The following is a 25,419-nucleotide window of genomic DNA, read 5'->3' as shown; positions in this document are numbered from 1 at the left end:
GCATAAGAACTATTAAAAACCCTTATCATAATGGCCTAAAGTGCTAATTATTACCCAATTATGACAGACATAATCTGAGAGGAGAAAGCCTAACACAACCTAATGCAATCTCATAGCAGCATTTTTCTTTAATTATTTCACCTCCATCTCGGTGAAAAACAACGGCGCACAAAAAGCCCAATATAGAAGGTAGTATTTAACTCTCACCTACTACCTTCTAAACAAGAAAACAAAGTCATTGGTAACAGCATCCAACCCTTCCCCTGGTTCTGACATCTGCAAATCAGACCTTGAAAGGAGAAAAGCAACCCTATGCTTGTTTCCCATCCCACATTTTAGACATAAGAAACAGAGACCCTGAGAAGTGGTGCCCTCCTAAGACATTCAGGGTCAAACCAGGCTAGAACCTAGGTCTCCTCCAGTAAAAAAAAAAAACAGTATTTTGTACTCTACACCTCTATTCCATCATGGGAGTACAGAAAATTGAAATAATTCTGAGAGCCTACATTTTCAAGCCTGATAGCTGTGTCTCTCACATCTAATTATACTATATCTATCCCCATTTCCAGCCAAATAAGATTAATTCTTAGTTACTGATGCTTAATAGTAACTCCTGCTACTCTCAGCAGCCAACACCCTAGTTTGAAAGGGATGCAGATCACTAATTAGTGCATCATCTATTGAGAGCCTATAATTGCCTTACCACACCCAAGTCCCTTCTGGCTAGACTAAGCTTCTTTACAGCCCTAATACACCAAACAAGAGACACACAGTTGGGCAAGAAATCTATTAAGAATTAGAAAACACTGAGAGGGCTCTATTTATCACTGAAAAGAGAAATCTCATCTCTTTAGTTTTCCTTTCTTTTTCTTTTCTCAAAAGCTATGAGAGGTCTCCCAGCAAATCTAAACCAAGGCTGTGCCTTTAAACTTAGCTGTCCAAGAACTCTAGTGCAGAGGACAGATCTGATCTTTATGCAGGATTCGAAGGATTCTACTGTAGAAACAGAGCCTTAAATTTCTCCTAAGACAATCTCATTATCTTCAGTTTTCCAAAGAATTCCAATTCAGGAATGAAAAAAGAAAACAGCTACTGTTTGGGGGAGCTTTACTACAGCATCGCACTTAACCTTTCGTCATAGGTATCATCACCATTCCCATTTTGTAGGTCAGAAACTGGAAGGCTGGGAGAGGTTGGGTGACTTAAATAAGGTCCCTGAATTCTTAACCTCAGGTGTAACCATCAAGCTATAAGATGACAGCATTCCTATTTCTTACTCTTAGCTTTTCTAACACTGGCAGAAGTAACCAGGTTGTCAGGTCCTACATGGGTGGGTCACCTCACACCCCAAACGGTGCAGCCAAAGAGCAACTGTGCCAAGCTGGTAGGAGCACGCTTCAATGCCAAAAGTGACTCTGAAACCTGCAGTGCAACTCTTCCCCCAACTTCATTTCCTCTCATTTAAGGGTAACTTGAAATGGACTGCAGCCCCATTCACTTTCTTAAAAAACTAAAAATGAAATTTTAAAACACTTTTCAAAGGACTGAGGTCCTCATCTTTACTAAGAGTAACTCCTTGGGATCTAAGTAGTGTGAGAAAGAAAAGCTACTTCAGATGACTTGGTGTCTGTGAGTGCAGAATCAGTCTAGAATCCTTCTTAGCAAATGAATCTGCAAAATTAGAAAAAATCAACTTATTTAAAATAAAGTTACAGTAAAAGTTTAAAACCAATTTTTAAATTTAGTTTGCAGAAGCGCACCATGTTTGAAATTCTTACCCAAATACTAACTTAGATCTATCTTCCTTCGATATGGGTGCCTTCAAGGGCAATGAATATGCTTCTTAAATCTCCTCCGAGGATCTCATTTTCATTTATTAAGCAGAAACCACAGGAAAACTGGCATTAACATCCTCTTCCTGCTCTTCTGAAGCAAAAACACCTCATTTGGGCTTTTCAGATTAAGAACACATTATGTACCAGTAAACCTTACAGTTGGACCCAGTTTCAAGCCGAAATATCATGTATTGTATATCACCCCTTTATTCCTTCTAATTTCACTTTTCATTTCCATTTGGAGCTGTATAACACAGACACAGTTGCCCTCCAAGCTTTTTTCTCCAAACAGCTCTTGACCTTTAGAGACACCCTTACCCTGAGACACCTGCAAGTATGAAATATAAAAGCCCCAAAGACATACAAAAGCAGCACTACTGGAAATAGTCTCAAATTTAATGTGTGTGTGTGTGTGTGTAATTCTTTTTTTTTAAAACTGTGGCCTTATTTCTTTAAACTAGGCAGAAATTTTCTCAGGTTGAAGATTTCATTTTTACAGCTACAGGGATTTCCAAAATAAAAAGTGATTAATGTTTCTTGTCCTGAATTTTGTGTTTGAAAGGAAATAAAAATTTCACTGTCATTCATTCAATAAATAGTAAGCTCTATGTACACGGAACTATCAGAATATAAAAGTGTCTCTTTGCTCTCAAGGACTTCAAAGTTTTCAGAGAACTAAGTTTCTTGCAACCTGAAATTCCAAAACATCAATAATCTTCACCACCACCCACCAGAGGTATCCTGGAAAAGGGACTTTGGTATTAAATAGAAATCAACAACATCATTAAGAATGCTACAATGAACATCGGGGTGCATGCATCCTTTTGAATTATGGTTTTCTCTGGATACATGCCTAGGAGTAGGATTGCTGGGTCATATGGTAGCTCAATATTTAGTTTTTTAGGGAACCTCCATACTGTTTCTCCATAGTGGCTGTACCAATTTACATTCCCACCAACAGTGTAGGAGGGTTCTCTTTTCTCCACACCCTCTCCAGCATTTATTGTTTGTAGAATTTTTGATGATAGCCATTCTGACCAGTCTGAGGTGATACCTCATTATAGTTTTGATTTGCACTTCTTTAATAATTAGTGACGTTAAGCATCTTATGTGTTTGTTGGCTATCTGTAAGTCTTCTTTGGAGAAATGTCTATTTAGGTCTTCTGCCCATTTTTGGATTGGGTTTTTCTGATATTGAGCTGCATGAGCTGTTTGTATATTTTGGAGATTAATTCCTTGTCAGTTGCTTCGTTTGCAAATATTTTCTCCCATTCTGAGGGTTGTCTTTTCATTTTGTTTATGGTTTCCTTTACTGTGCAAAAGCTGTTAAGTTTAATTAGGTCCCATTTGTTTATTTTGGTTTTTATTTTCATTACTCTAGGCGGTGGACTGAAAAAGATCTTGCTGTGATTTATGTCAGAGAGTGTTCTGCCTATATTTTCCTCTAAGAGTTTTACAGTATCTATAAGTATATCTATAAATACATAGTATTTATAGTAACCATAATTCAAAAGGATACACGCACCTCGATGTTCACTGCAGCACTATTTACAACAGCCAGGACATGGAAGCAACCTAAATGTCCACTGACAGAGGAACAGACCAAGAAGATGTGGTACATATATGCAATGGAATATTACTCAGCCATAAAAAGGAACGAAATGGTGCCATTTGCAGAGATGTGGATGGACCTAGAGACTGTCATACAGAGTGAAGTCAGAAAAACAAGTATCATATAATATCACTGATATGTAGAATCTAGAAAAACAGTACACATGGACCTTTATGCAAAGCAGAAACAAGAGTCACATATGTAGAGAACAAACTTACGGTTACCAAGGAGGGAGGGGGGGAGATGGGATGAATTGGGAGATTGGGATTGACATATACACACTTCTATGTGTAAAATAGATAACTAACGAGAACCTAGTGTATAGCACAGGGAAGTCTACTCAATGCTCTGTGGTGACCTAAATGGGAAGGAAATCTAAAAATGAGTGGATATATGTATATGTATGACTGTTTCACTTTGCTGTACAGCAAGAAACTGACAACACTGTAAAGCAACTATCCTCCAATAAAAATTAATTAAAAAAAGAATGTTAGACAATGCTGGTATGTATATTTCTTTTTTTTAACTAAACTTTTTTAAAATTGAAGTATAGTTGATACACAATATAAGTTACAGGTGTTAAATAAAGTGATTCACTTTAAAGGTTTTTAAAGGTTATACTCCATTTACAGTTATTATAAAATATTGGCTATACAATTTATATTGGTTATACAATTTTTAAAGGTTATATTCCATTTATAGTTATTATAAAATATTGGCTATAATCCCTGTGCTGTACAACATAGCCTTATAGCTTATTTTATACATAATAGTTTGTACCTCTTAATTCCCTACCCGTATTATTGCTCCTCCCCCCTTCCCTCTCCCCACTGGTAACCACTAATTAGTTCTCTCTTTCAGTCGGTTTCTTTTTTGTTATATTCACTGGTTTGTTGTAATTTTTAGATTCCACATGTAAGTGGATATTTCTTGATCCCGTCTGGACATATGAAGGCCTTAATATATAACAACATAATGTTCAGGAATTTTTTATCCAAATTAAAATCCAGGAAATGTTTCAAATTTGCTCATTTAGACTTGAAAGTAATTAATTCTATCAGAATATTAAACAAATGTGGTATCACAAAAAATTAAATGGGCACCACCTCACCACCACCAATCCCATTTTGCATTTCAAAGGAAGGGACTACTGTGCCATTTTCTTCTCTCAAGGACCTCAGCAACCTGGAATGTACAAGCGGAGCCCTGCCTGACAACAGTGGTTTGGATGATATCTCACCTGCCTCCTTCTTACCCACCTAGTCTTGACTAAATTGGGGGGGGGGGGGTGTGAATAAATGCAGTGGAAGGTTAAAAAAAAAAAAGTGCAGATGTGTTCAACAGCTGACAAAAGAGGTTAAGATTCTATATACACCCACAATACAATTTAGTCAATTTCTATTTAAAAACAAACTAGGACAATGAAGCCAATGTGGGAAAAAGAAAATGCTTAGGTGAAGTACTCCAAAGTGCATTTTTAGCTCATGTGACCTTCTACAGTGCTCCAAATGTGTGTACGTAGATGTGTGGGCATGTGTGTATTTATAGAAAGAAAGTGTTGAGAGCACTATAAAAAAAAAAATACATGAATAAATCATAGAATGTTTGTGCTACATGGAACTTCTGAAAGCTAGTCACAGCTTTGATTTTAAGGTAAGGAAGATAAGTACCAAGATTTGGACCAAGGTAAAACCTGCTAGTGACTGAACCTGGTCACACTATTCGAGGCTTCAACTCCCAGCACAATCTCACCTTCAGTTATTCTAATTCCATGCCTTTATTCTTAAATTTACACTTCCACTGGAAACATGACTGTCCATTAATACCTGTAATACAGATTTCTAAATTTTAAGGCTCAAGTGAGCTTTGCCCTATTTATCCCAGGAAGACATGAGTCCAACCCAGCAGTTCTCAAAGTGTGGTCCAGGAACCACTGAAGGTCCCTGAGACCTTTTCACAGATCCAGAAGGTCAAAACAATACCTTTTCCTCTCATTCTCTCATAAATGTACAGTAGAGGGCGCAGTGGTTGAGAGTCCACCTTCCGATGCAGGGGACACAGGTTCGTGCCCCAGTCCGGGAAGATCCCACATGCCGCGGAGCAGCTGGGCCATGGCCGCTGAGCCTGCTCATCCGGAGCCTGTGCTCCGCAACAGGAGAGGCCACAACAGTGAGAGGCCCGCATACAGAAAAAAAAAAAAAAAAAAAAAGTACACTAGAGCTTTCCAAAGGTTATATGATGTGTGACAGCTGCTTCTGCATTCAGCCTGGTGCAATATATAAGAATACAGCTGACTCCTATTAAGCTAGACATTAAAGAGATGAAAAACTGTAAAATCATGCCACTTACCATTATTTTTGTTTTAGCAAAATATACATATCCATCATTTTTAAAATGTTACTTTTGTTAATGCTATTGGAGTTTTTTGAGCTAAATATCTGTTTTTAACTTTCTCATCTTAATTTCTAATGCAAAAAATATTGATAAACATAACTTACATAAACATAAGGTCTTTCGAGTCCTCAATAATTTAAGTGTAAAAAGGAGTCCTAAGAACAAAAAGTTTGAGAATCGCTAGTCTAACCAGTGCTAAATAAGTTCTCTTCCGTGGTGATTTTCTGTTGTTGTCGTTGTTGGCTGCGATGGGTCTTGATTGTGGCACTCGGGGTATTCGTCAAAGCGCGCAGGCTTCTCTCTAGTTGTAGCGTGCGGGTTTTCTCTCTCTAGCTGTGGCGAGTGGGGTCCAGAGCACGAGGGCTCTGTAGTTTGCGGCATGCAGCCTCTCTAGCTGAGGCTCGCGAGCTCAGTAGTTGTGGCGCGTGAGCTTAGTTGTCCCTTAGAGGCATGTGGGATTTTAGTTCCCAGACCAGGGATCGACCCCGAGTCCTCTGCATTGGAAGGTGGATTCTTTACCACTGGACCACCAGGGAAATCCCATGGTGAATCTTTTAAGCATATACAGGTAAACCTTAGAATGGTGTCCTATTCCTCTCCTTACCTTCAAAGACATGTTTCTCCAGCCCTGGGACTGTGTGAAGTACTTCTTATGCCCAGTACTCACTTTAATCAGTTCAACTTTCTTTGATATAGAATTTCTATAAAACCATGATAGGGGAACCATGAATAAACTCTATATTCTGGTTCTCAGAAAAGATACTTTATAAAGCATAATAAGTTATGTTTCATGTTGCATACTTACTTTGGTTTAGAGAATACTAACAGTATACAATATGCCAAGTAGTAGTTTTCCATTTGCTAGATTCCACCATAGTCAGGCACCAAATCACATTTCATTTCACTCTTGAAGTCCTGCTCCTTCTTTTCTAGGGCTGCTTTTGCCATACCAACCCACATCCTTTATTTCTGTTTTCCTTGCACCAGGTCATCCTACAAAATTGTCCCCAATCTGGTTTCTCTCAAGTTTTCTTCCTACTATGCTCATATTCCAAAGGCTTTACAACACCCTACACCATACAGAAAGGGAAACGTTCCTTCCTGAGTTTCAAGGCCCTCTAGAAACCTAACCACACTCTAATAGTCAAAGCTATTTCCTCAATATGCTGGGAGTACATCATGTTTAATCCCCCTCTTTTTCTCCAAGGAAAAAAGTCTCCCTCTACCTCTATAAAACCTCCCCAAAGTGCTACTCACATCTACCTAGTTTCTCAAACCTTTCCCAACTATGCAGCAGCCCTCACCAAACCCCCTCTCCCACAATCAACTCATCACATTTCCTGACTACAGGCTGTCAACTAGACTTAACCTAAGGATAGCATCCATATCCTACTGCTCCTGAACTCCCAAAGACCTGGCACAGTGCTAGGCTCTATCGAGGCACCAAACATTAATAAACAGTTGAGATGCAGAGAATACTGAAAATCTGCTAAAATGCTTTGAAAAATACAAGGGGGATTATCTTTTGAAGTAATTAGTAACTGCATGTTAATATTTTTGCAAACTAAAATGTATACATGACGCAAAAAAGATAACTGTTGAACACTATAAAATGAAAGAAATCTAATTCTTCCAACGCACACACCAGAAGTTAACAGTTTCATTAACAATTCGAACCTTTTCAAAGCCAATACAAACATGTACAAGCACAGGTGAGGAAAGCAAATACTTTAGTAGATACACAGAGGTAGATCTTTCTGTAATGATCTTTGCAACTTGCTTTTTACAGTTAAATATCAGCACATAAGAGAATTCTTTCTTTATAGATGGCTATACAGTGGTCCCTTGGTATCCTCAGGGTAATGCTTCTAGGATCCCCACAGATACCAAAATCCCGAGGATTCCCAAGTCCCAAAGTCAGCCCTCCATATCCGGTTCTGGTTCTGCATCTGCCGACTGTAAACATAGTATACAGTCCACAATTGTTTGAGTCTGTGGACGTGGAAACCCACTCCCTGCAGATACAGAGGAGCTGACTATAACTGAGACGGCCCAAATTAATATAAATGATTCCCTACTGATAAATATCCAAGGTTTTACTATTTCAAACAATGCTTGCAATAAATACCTTATACAAGAGAGCAAAAATATACATTTAAAGATAGAAACTGTTGGTTCATAGTCAATTTATATTTTTAATTATGCTAAGTTGCTGCCAAAAAGCCCTCTAAAAAATCCTATCAACTTACAATCCCACCAAGACTTCGCCTGCATTTTAAAAAATGAAATGGAAATAATGCAGCAGTGCCGAGAGGGAACTGGGAGAAGGAAAGGCATGTCAGGAACCAGCTATGGGTTTAGAGTCACCAACCGCTATCGCTTTTTATAAGACATTAGGCAACACCTTTACCACAAATTCCATGTTTATAAAATGAGGGTTTTCATCAACACTGTGGATAAGGGCCCCTCCAGCTCTGACATTCTCTGATGTCCTTGAATTTGCTATATATAAGAAATGCACATTAAATCTGAAGACAAAATACTTATTCTCTTGGGCTGCCCGGAAATAAACAAACAAGTGCTGGGAAAGTCAAACTGCTGCACTGGGAAAGTAAATGCTCTGATAAAACCCCTGCTAGGAATTTAAAAATGGAAGTGAAATTGAGACTGGAGGAAATGGCCACCTTAGAGGGAAGATAAAAAACCATTTCAAAAATAACAAACAAACAAAAAAAGGATCATTTTAATCATCTGGTGGTTTTCCTAGTTAAGACAAGCCGCATCTCAGTAGAAGAAATGCAGCTAAATGGCTATCACAAGGGAGGACCAAAGCACCCTGATGGCTACTAATTAATAAAAAGTCACAAACATCCCTTTCAAGCTTACCATTTGAAAGAGTGGATGTTAACAGGAGATATGATTTGCTAAGCTAAATAAAAGCCTTTATTAACAAGAAGTGACAAGATCACAACCCTGCTGCTGATAAACTGCCAACATACCCCGGGCCTTCAAATGAAGGGCTGCCCATTTAACATATTGCAGCTTTAAAATGAGTTGCTTTAGAACAAACAGTTCTATGTCACGGCAGGCCTGCAACATACCAGATGGAGCTGCGGCTGTACCCTGGATTGTGCGCGTGTGTGTGTGTGTGTGTGTGTGTGTGTACAGGGGCCACACATATACCTCAGGAATACCCAGCCCAATAACCCTTCTTAAGATTAGCCATCCTTGATCAGAGCATCCACCTTGGACCTCAACTTCTCTATCTGCTTCCAAAAAGACTCAGTGTTGAGCAGAAAGCAGCCATTCTCCCAACAGCCAAAGGAGGTTTCACACTGCTGTTAGACCAGCCTGGCAGTCATCCCTGGAGCCTACCTCCTTAATCCTGGCAAACACGGCCACTTCAATCCAGTCTTAAAGCAGGGATTTTTTTTTTTTAATATAGCATGCTTTGAAGCTGTATAAAACAGGTCATAAATACATGTAAAAGGCATAATCTCAGTCTTGTCAAAGTGGTTACAGAAGCATCACCCCAGATCTTTTCCTGTGTGGTCCACTGTTAAATTCACCAACTAGGAGACTGCAAATAGATATGGTAAAGTCTTAATTATTCACAGGAATGGATGAAGACAAACAGCACTGTTAACTTAATATTCTAATATGACTTTTTGTATTATCTACTATCCAGCACTTAAATAGTATTGTATAGTAATAATTAATGTCCATAAAAAACCTCAAAGTGCTCAGTTTAAATGTTAAGAATTCTGATTAACTACAATTGGTCAAATATGTATGTTACACATGGCAACTTCTCACTAACCTGAGTACGAAGGCTAAGTATGCCTTAAAGAAAAAAAAAAAAAACTTACATGTAGTATTTACTTTTGGCATGTGTAATTTTATAATTTTAAACTTTATTTTAAAAATATAGGGATCTACTATATCGAGGAACAAAGCTGTAAACAGGATCACTGACATCAAGGAGCTTCCAATGCATTTGAAAACAACGTTTAATAAGTGTCCAAAAAATGCAAACAGAGTCTACCTCTCTGAGGAAAACAATGAGTTAAGAATATACTCTAGTAAATGTAATGATCTAATAAGTAGGTGGAATATCATTTTAAAATACCATGTCATAAATTCACAGTACTGTTTATAGTTCTGATGATGTTTGTGGGTTGAGGAAACAAGCCACATGGAGAATTCGCTTCCTCATTTTCTCTAACCTCTTTTTCTTCTTGTCTTTTTCTGATTACTTAGAGCAATTTCCCAGACTCTGCTACCAATCTCTTACAAACACACATAGCCCTTTAGAATTAAGGGACTGCCCAAAAGCCATTCAGGTCATTTTAAGAAAGAAGTATTTTTCAATAAATGTCTTCCAAGGTTTCTACAAAGAAAACTGCCTAAGCCTCTCCCATCCCAACGAATGTTTCAAAGACAATTCCAAAATAATATGGTATTTGATTTTAGCTCAAATTTAAATGAATACTGGGAGGAACACAGTATTGTGAAGAAATGGGGTGGGTTGCCTCGATCTGGCAGAGGGATTCTATAAAAGGTTATTCATAAATTAACCAAACAATTCAATCAATGACAAACTATAATTTGGGGCGAGTAGGTAAAGTCCTTTAGACCAAATCAAAAAGCCTAACAGACATTTCTCTTTATAGTTTTTACAACCACAATTTATACACTAGAAAAGTACTATCAAAAAAATGTTGATAAATTATACTTCAAAATTGAGTAGAGCAGCGCATTTTCAAAGCCACGAGTGAAGGATGTAGACTATGCAGATAACACTGCTGGACTTGGCAGTGGTTGTATAGTTTTTAGTGTGAAAGCTGCTAAATTACTGGTATACTTGAGAACATTACAGTTTGTTTCTTGGCTGTTTAAAAAAAAAAAAAAAAAGCCAGACCTTTGGTGGGATATAAACTAGATGGCAGGGATCAGATCCAGGATTCAAAGTTCACCATGAATTTATCAGGGAAAAAGAGAGTTCAACTTCAGGACCCCTTTCTATTCTAATATTCTATTGCCTATAAAATTAAAAAACAAAACGTCTGCCTTTGATGGAGTAAGGCAGGGAGAGGGTAGATGGGAGGGAAGATGAAGTTAACAAATGAACTTCTCTGACCACCCCACACTAAGTTAGGAGCCCCAAAGACTCTTGCCCTTCGTAACACAAATCACCATTATAAATAATAACTTCTAGAGCTTTAACATGTGTCTCCCCCAATACTCTGAGTTTCATGTCCGCAAAGACTAGATCACACTCACCCCTATGTCTCAGTATCTAAGACAGTGTGTGGTACACAGTATGAACAAAATGTTTACTAAGTAAATGAAACTAAGGAAACTGAGATGTTTTCATGTATAAGCTGGAAAAATAATTGTTTTTAAACTACTGCAGAGTAAAAGAGGTTGATAAACAATCCAAAAAAAGTGAATGGATAAGAAATCAAGAAGACACAAAATATCATTAAGGTCAGGAGGCCAGGCACAACACAAGCATAAAAATTTAAATCCTATAAAGCTGTAGGTCTAGAGGAAAGTTTAAAGTTTTAAGAAGCCACTTTCTAGCAAAAAGGAATAGTGAACATTTTCAAACAGTCATTTAATAAACTGTCAGCAAATCTGCTTCATTTCTTTAAACAATAACAAACAGGAAATAATCATAGGGAATGGGGAAGAGAAAGAGGTTCCAGCCACAATGAAAAATTCCTTACAGGTAAAGTTCCATAAAACTCCTTAGGGAAGCTCAATATAAAATACCCAAGACCTGACAACAAGTCCCCTGATCTCTTTATGTTTCTGAATTTCTTAGAGAACTGGGGAACTACAGAAACCTTTCACTCAAAATCTTTTGATAGTGGAGGCCAACTTTAAAAAAAAAAGAAACTTACAGAAATTAAAAGGAAGTGCAGGCTATTTATTAAAGTCAAAGGTTAGGATTGCAGTGTCCTATACGATGAAATGATATAAAAAGCTATTCAGCTTTGAATTCTCAATACCTATCTTAACTTCTGCTTCATCTTGTGATGTCCTAAATCTGGCTAAACAGCATGGAGCACCCTTGGCAGGATTCCACCTGACTGCTATGCTATACTCCTTCGCTATGTGCATAGCCTGTTGGGCCAATTTTACACCAGAGACACTTGCTTGAAATATGTAGAGATGATTTTCTTTTATTTTTTTTTTTAGGTTTACAACAGCTTCACAGAGCACAAGGATAATATTTATAGGCTTGAAAGAGTAAAATATACACAAAGATAAGAAACCAAGGGACACATTAACAAGAAGCATCTCTATTCTACAATATCATGGATTGAAAGATGCACCACTAGCTTCCCAGCTGTAAGAAAAATAAACATCACTACATTAAGTGGACATATTTATGAGATTCAAAAACTATGTAAAAATTGCACATCTAAGACTTGAGGAAATATGGCATTAGTTAAACCAACATTTTTTGCTAAAATTTCCTTGTAGTGATTAAAATTTTAATAAGATCACCTATCATTCATGGTTTACCTACAGATGCAAATAAAACTTTCTCAATTGACAGTAAGTTTCAAGTACTGTATTATCTCAATTCCAGACTCTGAATTCAATTGAATTAAAAAAATAACTTCCTGAATTTCTACTACAAACGAGTAACACACTAGGTGCAAGAGATAAAATAATAAACAAGACAGATGTCCCCTTTCTAGGGAAGAACAGAAAGATTATCTTGAATCTGTATTCTTCACCATCCACCCTCCCTCCAACAGATTTTTCTGACAGTTAAGTTGGAGAAACAAGATAAATCAATAACCATCTTTACTGGGTAGATATTTTGTTGATTCAAGTTTGGACATCATACATCCTATGGAGCACCTGACCTGCAACTTTTTCTCAGAACAAAGATAGGTGCATTTCTAAAAGCCCACCAGATTTGGAACATATTAGTCCCAGAAACGTAACAACTTTAAGGAATAGCCCTTACAGATTCTCTACTACAACGAGCTAGGGTTATCAGAATGTCACCTTCGCCAGGAACAGAGCTCACAGTATCACAATCTTTTTTTCTTGATTTTAACAGAATCCTAAAATAAGTGTGAAGACAGTGCCTTCATTTCCTCACTTATAGATCTATACTTTATATAGTTCCAAAAAGTAATCCTGCAAGTGGAGACTGCCAGCTGGCAACAAGACACCAGCCTGTGATGGAATTCTTCCAGAAGTCATCTGGTCATAGACCTTAAAAAATGCAAGGTCAGGGGCTTCCCTGGTGGCGCAGTGGTTGAGAGTCCGCCTGCCGATGCAGGGGACACGGGTTCGTGCCCCGGTCCGGGAAGATCCCACATGCCGCGGAGCGGCTAGGTCCGTGAGCCATGGCCGCTGAGCCTGCACGTCCAGAGCCTGTGCGCCACAACGGGAGAGGCCACAGCAGGGAGAGGCCCACGTACCAAAAAAAAAAAAAAAAAAAAAAAAAAATGCAAGGTCAGAATCCTGGCCCTGGGGAAATAGGTATGGGCATTCTGCTGGGAGTGCTACAGGTTACAACAGCCCCACCACTGAGGGGCCAAACAATAAGGCCTGGAGATGACACAGTCGTCGAGCTGCCTCTCGGATCTGTCTCTGTGTCCTCAGCCACCTGAAACTACAACCAACAGAACTACCAGAGGTAGAAAGAACATCATTCTGGAGACCAGGGTAACAGGGAGTGAACTAGGAGTCACAGACCTAAGTCCTTCACACCCACCCAGCAGGATGATTTTAACAAACCACCTGACCTCTGAGCCTCATTTCCCTCATCTGTAAACTCATTATCCCAGGGAACTGTGGTGAAGTCCTGGAAGAACAGAAAACACAATGCTCGTGTCTCCTGGTTCCATCATTGTGGGCAGTACACCACCTTCAATTACTGATTCCACCTGTTCCTCTGTCCTAACAGCCAGGGCTTTCAGCAACTAAAAACAGGCAGCTCCTTACTGTCCTATCAAATACAAAATTTCTTACTCTAATTGCATTCTCACGAGGCAATAATTTAGAAGTTACTTTTAGAAGTTGTACAAAAGGGGAAAAACCAACCCCTTCACTTTTCTTCTCTGGATCACAAACTATGTTGTTCACCAAGAAATCAAACTTTGCCCCCTACTGTCCAGAAACAATACAGGTAGATTAGCCAAATCCTTTTTAAAAAGTCCAAGAATCAAGAGCCAGTTCCACCTGAGGGAATGAGCCTCTCCAGCAAAACAAGGAGATGAAGCAGCATACAGGCTGTCCAATCACCTTTCCGAAGTAAGAAATGTAAATGCCATTAATGGAGAAAAGCAACAGGCAGACCTAAGAACATCAAGAACTGGCATGAGAAAGCTACAATCAGCAGCCTTAAGAACCCTTGTTCCTGGCAGACGTGGTCTTAGGCATGAGCAAGAATCAAGGAGAAGGTATAGATCAGTGTTTTTAAAAGCATCCCAGATCCTAACCTGTCACTGGCTTACTACTACTGGAACTATACTAACAGGGAAGGAGTCCAAGAAACTTTATCATCCTTATGACTTTTTCCTAAATGTTTTGAAAAATAAATGTTATACACAGAAGAAGCTCCTGGCACATCATGCTATCAAGAGAGTAAAACCATGGGGGAAACACTGGAGGCTTCAAGTGGTTACACACACATGCCTGGGATCCGATCTTCTTTGGACAAGAGCAGAATTAAGACAGTCGCAGTGGTGTCTCTCTCCAACCACAACTTAAACTTGGCAGGTTCTGCATTGCATAAACATTCTTTACCTGTGACTGGACTCCTGGCAAACTAGGAAGTAATTATTCATACAACAAAAGAGAAACCCAAAAGGAATGACAATGACATGGGAGGGAGGGAGGAGGGAAGACACAAAAACTAAGCAAATATACACACAAAACAACTGAGACCAAGAAAACCACACTCCTGTCCCCAAAACAATATGCAGAATCCTGGCCATATCCTTAATGCCCAGACTATAGAGATATGTCCCTTTTCTCAAGTCCTCAAACTACTATTAAAGTTAGAGGGGGAGGCTTGTGATATCGTTTTCTGCCGCATCTCCTTAAGCAGGCAGACCAAGGAATGAGTACAAGGATGCTTTATAAATTTCTCTAAAGCTCTCTCAGTACCTAGCACTCAGTAATAATGTGTGATGAAACCATAAGTACTACACAAACTCCCTGGCTTCTGAACATGGTCCCAATACAAAAAACGTGAAGACATTTCTTAAGATCCTTTAAAAAAAAACTAGAAGAAAAAACTTTAGATGAATTTGGAAAAGGTCTAGTCTCCAAGGTAACTACCAGCCCACCAAAACCAAAGCCTTTCTAATAGCACAGTAGAAGCTCCATGACAATAATTCTCAACCTTTAGGAAGATAAAACACGATTCTTTTTTTAAAAAACAAATTCTCAATGCCCCACCCCACCCAACAATGAAGACACCCTGGAAGCCCCTCAACAAGATACTCCAGGGCATGTCAAAATAAGCAATATTCATCTAAAAGAATCATATAATCATGGAAGATGCTTGGTACCAAGAGTTTTTTTAAAGTGCCTCTTAAAAATTAGTTCAGAATAGACCTACAGTATTTTTTAAACTATACACACAGTTAATTCAAAATTAGTTTTTTTCAAATTAAGCACACACTTTCACTCACTCCCAAATATTAAAAAAATGTGGCTGGGCTAGAAACTGCACCAATTTTTAAAACTGCCAGCATTAAGCTCCTATTATTCTGAAAGGTTTTGCTAAGATGTTCAATACAGGGACACATTCTAATTCCTTGTTATGACTGGCCCAGCTCAAGTGGCTGCCAGGAGAGCAGGGCTTTATAGGCATTGTTCCATCCTCAGAAGCTACATTAATGCTGGGTTGATAAAACAGGTCTTCATATCTGTGTGCTGGGCTGAACAAAAAGTTAACTGGAAATGTAAGTGCTTAAAGTCACCAAAAGGAAAGCTCTACACTGACATTTTCTACCTACTTACCATTCATCTGTATTCATCTCACTAGACATTAACACACACCAAAGTTGCTCTCTGCTATTCAAATTGTGCTATTATGCTCAGGAGTAGATTAATAATATCCACCTTCCTTACTGTAAAATAAAATTACAACACTGGTCCAAACACGACATGTGGGGCCTCTTTCTACTTCTGCTGGCGTATCAGCTTGCTCTACTGCACATGTGGGAGAAAGCTTTGCTGGGTTGCCCTGCTGTTTCTGGAGAGGGGGTTTAGAAAAGGCTGAAAACTGAAAAAAAAAAAATAAGGGGGAAAAGGAGAGAAGAACAACACACACATAAACCTCACACCTGGTAACCTCTCATATCAGCTCTTTTTTACAGCATTCTGAGGGGAGAATGTCTTTTCTAAGCTGACACCATCAGCAATGAGGTTAGCAGGTGGGCCATGGGGCTCTTTGAAACAGCTCATAACATCCTATTAGTTTTCACAGCACCAAACAACTTCTGCTGACCTCAAAGCATCTGAACAAATATAAGCAGGCAACAGGCAGGAAGAAATCTCTGCTCCCAATGAGGGCAAGTTTAAAATCCCAGGGAGAGGGGAAAAAAGGTAAGATACCCTGATGCAAGCACATCTTGTAAAGGAACGAGAAGCTGTCTTGCAGCCAGGCATTAAGGAAGAGGAGGTCCAAGACGAGACTTCTCTATGTAAAATAAAGAAGACTTCAAGATGTAAATTTATAAGGAACAATCTAACATAATTCAAACGTTATTTGCAAACACAAAGAAAATCAAAAGAACTGAAGTCTTCAGAACTACTGCCTTTGTCTAGATATTTTAATAAACTTTTTAATTCCCATGGCTTTAGGAACTGCAGCATTAGAATCACAAACTCAAATACCCACAAAGGCCAAGCAAAAATGTATTCTGAAGTGAAATAAACCATGCTCCATGTAAACAGTGCAGTGAATATGGGCTCAGCGTTGCTCCACCTTCACACGTTTTCCAGAGACACAAAATATGGCTCTAGATCCTTACATGATATTGACCAATGCCTAAATCAACAACTCACTACTTTTTTTAAAACACAGTTTAGGCCAAATGAAACAGCCCCAGAATATGCAGCCCATGGGCCACCATTTGGGACCCGTGGCAGAATCCACTTGTCAGTTGATAACCCATTTCTCCCTTTCGTCCTCTAATAGCGGCAACTGTCTTGATGACAGAAAATAATCTTCAGTGAACAAAATGTAACAAAATGCTTAAGAGCCAATGCAAAAGTGGAAGCTGAATAAGAAAAGAAAGGGACAAGTGCGTAGGTTATGCCTGACCCAGAACTGCCAGGCTAGAAGCAGAACTGGCACAGGGCTCCGAAGCATAGACAGGTGACTAAGGGACAGAGGGCTAGCAAGAGGCATCACAGAGAGGAGAGGAAGGCTGTGGGTGGTTCAAGTTCTTTGCAGGGACAACGGCAAGGAAGGGATGAAAACCTAAAGCACTGATGACCTGGTATTTGGGAAAAGTCCATGAGTCATTCACAGCCATAGGCCAAAAAGGACCCCAAGGGTTTAAACAAAATAAGCCAGCAACCAGTTAAGTAGCACCTAGGGGAGAGAAAGTGGTGTTGAGCAAACTCATACAGAAATAGGCCTTACCGGGGAAGAGGTCATAAAAACTTGCTCACTCTATAATAAACTTTGTATATTTAAAATGTTCTAGATAGTCCTGCAATAAAGATGGATGATCCTCGTGTCACCAAAGGTACCCCCAGTAGAGCAGCAGCAACAGTGAAATAGAAAAAGCTCACTTTTGAAAAGCAGCTCAGAGGAAATTCAAGATCAAGTACAAACAGTTCCAGGAGTATTTTCCCTACCTTACCCAATTCGGTGAATTTATTTTCAAACACACTGTGACTTATTTGCTTTGAGACATACCTCTTATACTTCTGATATGCACAAATGATGCCTAAAGAATAAAAAAGTGTTAAACATCCTTTAAAAACTGAACAAGTGAGCAATTTCCAATAACTTACTTGATAGGGTATCCATCAATGACTTTTCACTTGGGGTGGTAAAAAGATATTGAAACCAACAGGGGAAAAATGTTATTTCAGTGTAAATTTCATTTTTTTCATGTATAGGAATAGATCCTTGATAAGAGATCAAACAAAATTCAAATCAAGAAGATATAGGCTGATTATTTTAATGTAAATGCTTCAGTTTTAAAATTTGACTTCTCATTGAAAAAAGATGGAAAATTTAAATTAAGATATTTATATTCCTGGAATGTTAGCTGGCTAACTTCTCATAATTTCACATGTAATCTCTTAGCTTTATTTATATTTTCAAGAAAAAAATGCATTTTAAACTTCCCTTCCAAATTCCATTGATATATTTATATCTATTTCCATATTGAAATGTTCAAAGTCACAATTCTCCCAAAACCTCCCTACAGTCTGGGAATTTTTCTTTCTGTGTGGCAGAAATACACATTGTATGATGGTATGTTATAAAGATGGTATGTTATAAAAACAATGGTTCATAATAACACATTGAAGGCCAAATATATAAAACTCATCTATGGGGACCACCTATTACCACTTTTCCAATTCAGGAAACATTGTCATTCCGCTGCCAGAAATCTCATACTTCAATATGCTCATCTTCACCCCGTCAATGAGGTGTGAGGTTTCACACTCAAAGAAAGGTTAAAAAACCAAGGACATAGGTAATTGAGCCAAAACCAGATGACGGAAACTTCAGAATACCAGCCTAGTATTTTCCACCTGGATCTGCTAAATTAAGAATTTCAACCAAAGTGACAAAATCTATTCAGGCAAGACAACTCAGTAGTTAAACTGGCAGCACTGTGTTCACAAGAAGACCTTACATGTATAATATTTGTTTACAAAATCAGAATGGATTTTAAAACAACCTATGAGGAGACAAGGAAGCTTAGAGACTGCCTTGGATGAAAGCTAAAGGCCCACACCACTAACACGACGGCACACAAGAACCAATCTGAATTTCTCCCTGCTCTCACCAATGTAAGACAACTCCAATTTTCAAAGTCCTGTTTCCTAAATAGAACCTTATTTTAATAGTCTTTACTCCAGAGGGCAAGATGGTAGAAACTGTATGGAATTTCTGGATATGTGACTTTCTCCTGGGAAAGAGGGCCCGCAGCTTTCTTCAGATGCTCAAAGAGACTCAAAACTCCTCAATCTTAACAAGAAATTTCAATTTTACAGTGGCTCCATAATAAGGAAATACAGGAAAGCTGAGAACTCTGAAATAACTATTGCCCATATTCTCATAAGGAGATAAAATTAGTGAAAATACTGAGCTTGAAGTGAGTCTGACCACTGCTAACTAAATGCAAAACAAAATAAAATGAAAATCCATCCTGAAAGAACAGTTAATGGGTCTGATATTTGTGAAAATAGGGATTTTTGTGATATTCCATTAATATAGTCTTTAAAGCTGCTGAAATAATCTCCAGTAATGAATAGCCCACAACAACAAAAATTCTGGAGGAAAAGAAAAGCTAATCATATAGAATATAAATTTCCTTTTTATGAGACAGACTCCTTTTTTAAGTCAAGGAAAAAGGCCGGTATAAATCTATCACTATTAGATTAAACAAGGGAAAAATATACAGAAAACTCAACCTAGTAGTTCAAAACTTATCTGATGCTAAAACAAAACCTTCATGTTTTAAAAAAAAAAAAAAAATCTAACATTTTACTATAACTGTCTCATGATACATAAGTCTATTGAGAAAAATCATCCAGTTTTTTCAAATAAACAATTTCTAAAAGTGGGAAAGAGGGTCTTGCCTGTCAAACCTTCTTTGCTATTCATTTTAAGTCAGAAACTGACATAATAGAAATCAGTAATATAGACAAGTACTAGGAAAGTGCAAGTTTTTAAAAAAAAAAAAAAACATAAAACACAATTACTTGCAATTAATAAGGCAACCTCCAAATTGGTTTGGCTTTAACCCCACGCCACCTATTCCTATGACCTTCTCAGTTATTTTACTCCTTATTCCACTCCTTGCCAAAGCACCTATCCTCCTTCTCATAAACCCTGCTTACAAGGAAAACCCTTACCTGTCATCACACAAAACTACCAAGCAACATTCGAAAGGGAAACATACGGCTAAGAATATTAATGAAATTGATGCATTCAACACCAAACCCATAGCTCTGAGAAAATAACACCTTTACCAAAAACAGATATTTTTATGTAGACTAATCTTGGGAAACATAGCATTGGTAATAGCGGGGATGATGGCTATGAAAATGCACCTAACCCACTGTTACAGAGGAGTAGCCTTTTGTTTTGTTTTATACAATGGACTACAAGGCTATTGATATAGCAAGTCATCTCCCTGTTAAAAAAAAAAGTTCTCCTTTGACCTTACTAAAATTAAAGTCATGATATACATCATGAATGCTAAAAGCCAAATCTGTTCATTTCCTGTTAGTTAAAATTTTCCTAAATACACCATAAAACCTCTGTAGACTTTTACTAGACACTAATTCCTAGTTTTAATTCAGATTTCAAGTTACCAAATCTACTTAAACCGTAAAAAAAAAAAAAAGTGTATATTTTAACACACAAAAGGCTTAAAACAAATTATTGCCTTTCAAGCTTAAGCACCTTCTGTTTCCACTTAGCACTTGAAATCGACAAGGGCTGCAAACCAACCAGTATCTAGAATCAAATAAATAGATGATAAATGTTCTTCCCAAATTAGAAACAAAACAATGGATTTGGCATTAGAGTACACAACACGTGGGTTCTGTGAGTAACAAGAACCAGTGAAGACTGCCACATCAGTAAAATGAAATTGGCCAAAGCAAGTAAACATTCTATGCATCTAATGTCCTCCAGAGTTAATTCAAGAGTTGGGTGTGGCATCACTAGTGCACAGAGCCTTGGATTTCCAACAGTTCTATAATATAGTATTAGCATAAAGCAGCAATGCTGCCAGCTAAATATTAACAATCAAGAAAGCCTCTAACCAGGCAGGATAAGCTACATAATCTGCAGGTCACAGTACAAAATCAAAGTACTGGCTCCCTTGTTCAAAAATCAAGAATTTCAATGGGGAGGCATTATGGTCATGTGCCCATTCAGTGGCCCTGCCTCCAACCAAATACCCATGCTTTAAAAAAAGAAAGAAAAAACACAACATCATCAACACTTTAATGTGGTAGCTTACTATGATTATTGGCCCATTCAGTTGATTTTCCAAAGAATCAGAAACAGCTGGGGAGGACTGCTATGGGCAGGTTTTCCACAGGGTGGCACACCATCCAGGCCCCATACCATCTCACCTATAGAGCCCCTCCCAATGCCATCAAAAAAATTAACCTGACCAGGCTAAATACCGTGGATCTCCAACCTCCCTTACTTCCAAATAAACATTATCTGTGACAAAGGTGGCAACAAGAATGTAATAATGTGGTAGATTTTAAAAGATTTCAAACGAGAAGCAAAAGAACTGACCCTACCATGCAGACCAAGCCATCAAAAAGATGAAGGTAAAGTCAGTCTTGATAAGATGCTATTTAGGAGTACCCAGCTCTTTGGGGACAAAGAACACGAAGAGTAATTTGCCACTGTGGTGCTCTTGTGCCATGCTGATGCCTGAAAAGCATCATAAATTAAAAAATATATTTTTTCTTCCAATTAAATTAAGAGGAAAAGTTTGATCCCAGCCTAGAAGCTGGGGTATTCTGAATGGCTCTGTTGTGTCCTTAAAGAGAACTTGGGACTTCCTTCTAGAAGAGAAGAAGAGAAAGAGACGTTTGAAAGGGCAAAGCAGTATTTTTTTTTAATTAAAATAACATCAACAGGAAAAGCACAGAAGGCTAGAATGGCTGAAAGTGGAAACAAGGATTCAGCCAGGAACACCTGTCCGTATACAAAGAACCAAAAGCTGGATTAAGAAATGAGGAAGTAGAAATGCCACTTAGAGCATTGTTCTTCAGTAACCAGCTGGGAGCTGAGTCTTAACTAAAAGCGCTGAACCAGACAGAGAAGGACCTCGCTTCTCTGGTGAAGAAGCATTAACCAGAACCAACCAACCAAAAAACCAAAACCAAAAAAGGAACTCTAACAACCAATACATTCTGAGCCTAGAAAAGGAAAATAAGGTTCAGTAGGAAATAACAGACAGGCCTGGCGGACACTGACCAGTTTTGGGTACCTGTTCTATTCTAGTAGCATATCCTAAAACTGAAATTCTCTTGAACCACGGGGAAAGAGTGCGTGGCAGCTTAAACAGCTGACCTGACATGATTTCTAACAGCAAACAAGACACAGTGAAGGAAACACCTAAAGACAGGGAGAAAGGGTGTGGGGGGGGCCTTAAAGGCCTAAGGCTGGGTCTTTGAAGAGAAAACAAAAAACCTTACTCCCCCGAAAGGTGGCAGCACAAAGTTACCCGAAAGGGCATTAAGGGGCCAGTTTTGAGCACACAAACACAAGAACATTCTCTCAAGAAGGAAAAGAAAGTAGAGGAAGCATAGAAAATTGGATGGAACGTGTTTCTTCAAAATCTAATTTTCCCCACCGCACCCCAGCCATGATCTTTCAGAACTGTTTTCCTCTTCCCCCCTCTATTCTCTCCCCCATTTCCAAGAGAACTTTAAGTATGTACCCCACACACACCTGAACAGTGTTAAACCAACATTCCTACAAACGTATTATGAAGAACAGCTCAAAACCAAAAGCAGTAACTTTGCAGTTCCTCCATCAAGAGTCACCCATTTCTAGAACCAAAGGTCTAGATGAGAAAGTAGATCCAGGAAAGCTTTTCCACCCGCTCACCAAAATGGAGACTCCAGGTCAGCTTCCGCAAGAAAAAGCGGCCTTAGCACAAATGAAAAATTCAGACGACTCTGGGGGAAACGATTCTTGACAATGTTGTCTTCAAGGGCAACTGAACAGTATTTCAAACAAACCGATTTTACTTAAAAGGATGGGAAAATTACATCCCAACTGCTATTAGAGTTTTTAAATGGACTTAATTGCCATAAGTTTGGGGCTGAGCTACATTTTTATGAAGACAATTATTATGGGTAGGTCCACAAAAATATTAAGTTTTAAAAAGCTCTTTGTCCTTGCCGGACATATTTCGTGTGGCATTAAGCACCATCCTTTGGGGAAGGAATAAAGGAGACAGGATAGCCGGTAACAAACCCTCCTTTCCTCACATTTTCAGAAAACATAGACGATAGGAGATGAACATTTTATCGTAAAGATGATCTTTGAAAATGCACACTATTTTAAATGACCATCTGGACAGCTACGGCTCCGTGCCTGTGGCTCACATCTAGAGGCAATGTCCTGCGCTCCAGCCCTCTAGGATAACAAGTCAGCTTTTAAGGAAACGCCGTGGGAAGACTGTGTGCTGGTCACTGTCACGACCACTGGAGGAGCACCTGCTGGTTAACAGAGGCTGGTCCACCCGAGACTCCACGAGTCTCACCAGGGCGCGCACACACGTCCGTGCACCGGGGCGCCGCTGGCCAGCCCTCCTGGCCGAGCTGGAGGCAGCCGCCGCAACCGCCGCGAGCAAGCGAAAGCCCAGAGCCTGCCGCGCCCGGCGGCCCGACCCGCCCCGTGGTTCCCGCCCAGCGCACGGCTCGCGCGCAAACCCGGGATGCGACCTCGAGCTGCGACCTCGCGCGGCTGCGCCCGATCTCACCTAACACGGCGCAAGGGGAAGAGCGGCCCGAGGATCCTCCCTGCTCTGTCCTGGGCGCCCACGGTCCCAACCCACCTCCGCACACTGCGTGGCCGCAGCAAGTCTCGAGACGCCCCGGGAGCGCAAAAGACCACGCGCGAGGAGGCGCCGTACCAAGTGGGCACGCCACCAGACACCACCCGGCTGGAGAACCCAGTGCACGCAGCCTCCCACAAGGCGGAGGTGCCAGTCCACCACAGGAATCCTGCCCTTTTTCTAGAAAAGCCCCCTCCCCCACTTTCCCTCCAATACACTCACCTGCGTCTCGGCGCAGTTCTTCTCGCGCCACCCGCGGCCGTAACCCGACACGTCCACGCCTGTGCACGCTGCCTGGCGCAACTGGCCCCGCTCGGCTCCCGCCGCCCCCAACCAGCTTGTGCCCACAAGAGGGGCGGTGCCACCTCCCGAGGCGACCAATTCCCTCGACTCCCGCCGCCAGGGGTCGAGCTCTAGGAACTTCCCGTGCACAACCTCCGCCGCCTCCACCAACGTTCCCGCCCTGAGCCCGGACGAGGGCTCCCGCCGAGCCGAGGCCGGACTCCGCAACACAGCGCCGCGGCGGCGCGCACCGCCCTCAGCCTCGGCGTCCGAAACAGACTCGCGGCCCGGCGAGGCGTGCCCGCCCCCGCCCCACCCCACCCCACCCCCGCACTTGCCTGCTGTGACTCAGAGCTGCAGCTACTACGGCTCGCGCTGCCGACCGTCACACAGCCGCGGAGGATTCGCTCCGGGCGGGCTCCGCGGAGAGGCGGTAGTGGCGGCGGCAGCGGCGTCCCCAGGTCTGACGGTGGCGGGAAGGCGGCCTGGAACCCAGCGGAACCCCCGCCCCACCCGCGCCGCGCCAGCAACCGGCCTCCTCACACGGCCCGCAGCTGCCTCAGTGACGCCCCGGCGCCGCGGTCCCGCCGTTTGTAGCGGGGCGGGGAGGAGGGGCTTGCTTGGAAGAGCGCCAGGAGGCGGGGCCGGCGGCGAGTTCGCGGCGCCGCGGCTACTGCTGCCGGCGCGTGCCCTGCCCCGCAGCCCCGAGGGTCGGTGCCTGGGAGCACACGCCCGACTGCGGACTCTTTGGCTCCTTCCCTCCCAGCTTCCGATTCCAGGCAGGCTCCTGGACCAGGTTCCCCTGGCAGCGCGGAGAGCGTCGCGCGCCCGGAGGCGTCAGATACCAGGTGCAAGTTTGCAAACCCCGAGGCTCCGGACTCTAACGGGCAGCCAGAGCGATTCGCGCGGGGGTACTTTGATATATGTGTATCAAATATATATACATACATGTATTAACATATTGCAAGCAAAGCTCAAGGGCTTTTTCCCTACTTCACAGCTGAAGGGTCCGGTCCCTCCGCGAAAAACTAAAGGTTTGCCCCCGCTGCCCTTCTCTGCCTGTCTAGATGGAATCTGATGTTCAAATAAGCCCCGAGTACCTGTGTGGGGTGCTATACTCTGCTTCAAACACAAAGTAGGAAATCCTGCACTCGACTATATAAGCGCCTGTCGCTCGCCGCATCCTTCCAACGCCCCCCACCGAAGCCCTGAAACGGCCAACTCTTCACCGAGGGGGCGTCCCATCGCTGCCTTTCCTTGGCCCGCCCCCACGCCCAGTTCAATCGCTTTCCCCAGGAAAAACCTGTGCCAGTCCTCAGACCCAGACCCAAGACTGGGAGTCAAAACCGACCCCAAACCACGCGGCGGAAGCACGTTTTTACACCTGCTCATCCGCTTAATTACGAGAGCACCTGTCATATTGGGGCTTTTTTGTGTGTTTGTTTTCTTTCAATGCAAAGGCTTCCGTTTTAACCCTTCCCCCTAAAAAACTACATTTAAAAATATCACC

General features: G+C 40.8%; 1 protein-coding gene across 7 annotated transcripts in view; it reads right to left on the bottom strand.

The window, feature by feature from the left end:
* Positions 1 to 24,504, bottom strand: part of ELAVL2 (ELAV like RNA binding protein 2) — a 132,056-nt gene extending 107,552 nt beyond the window's left edge. For 2 of the 7 annotated variants that reach the window (XM_027088923.1, XM_027088927.1), the window contains exon 1: positions 23,850 to 24,096. The gene's annotated coding sequence lies outside the window, so the exon portion shown is untranslated. Of the gene's footprint in view, positions 1 to 23,849; positions 24,098 to 24,247 lie in introns of those variants that run through there. The other 5 variants (XM_027088925.1, XM_027088921.1, XM_027088922.1 and 2 more) reach the window with 5 other exon arrangements.
* Between the last annotated feature and the right edge of the window lie 915 nt (positions 24,505 to 25,419).

This window comes from Aethalodelphis obliquidens, unplaced genomic scaffold (assembly GCF_003676395.1).
Source record: "Aethalodelphis obliquidens isolate GAN/ISIS:26980383/991018 unplaced genomic scaffold, ASM367639v1 scaffold64, whole genome shotgun sequence".
NCBI classification, from domain to species: Eukaryota; Metazoa; Chordata; class Mammalia; order Artiodactyla; family Delphinidae; genus Aethalodelphis; species Aethalodelphis obliquidens.
Note: the sequence above shows the minus strand (reverse complement) of the source record. Positions and strands in the feature narration are given on the sequence as shown.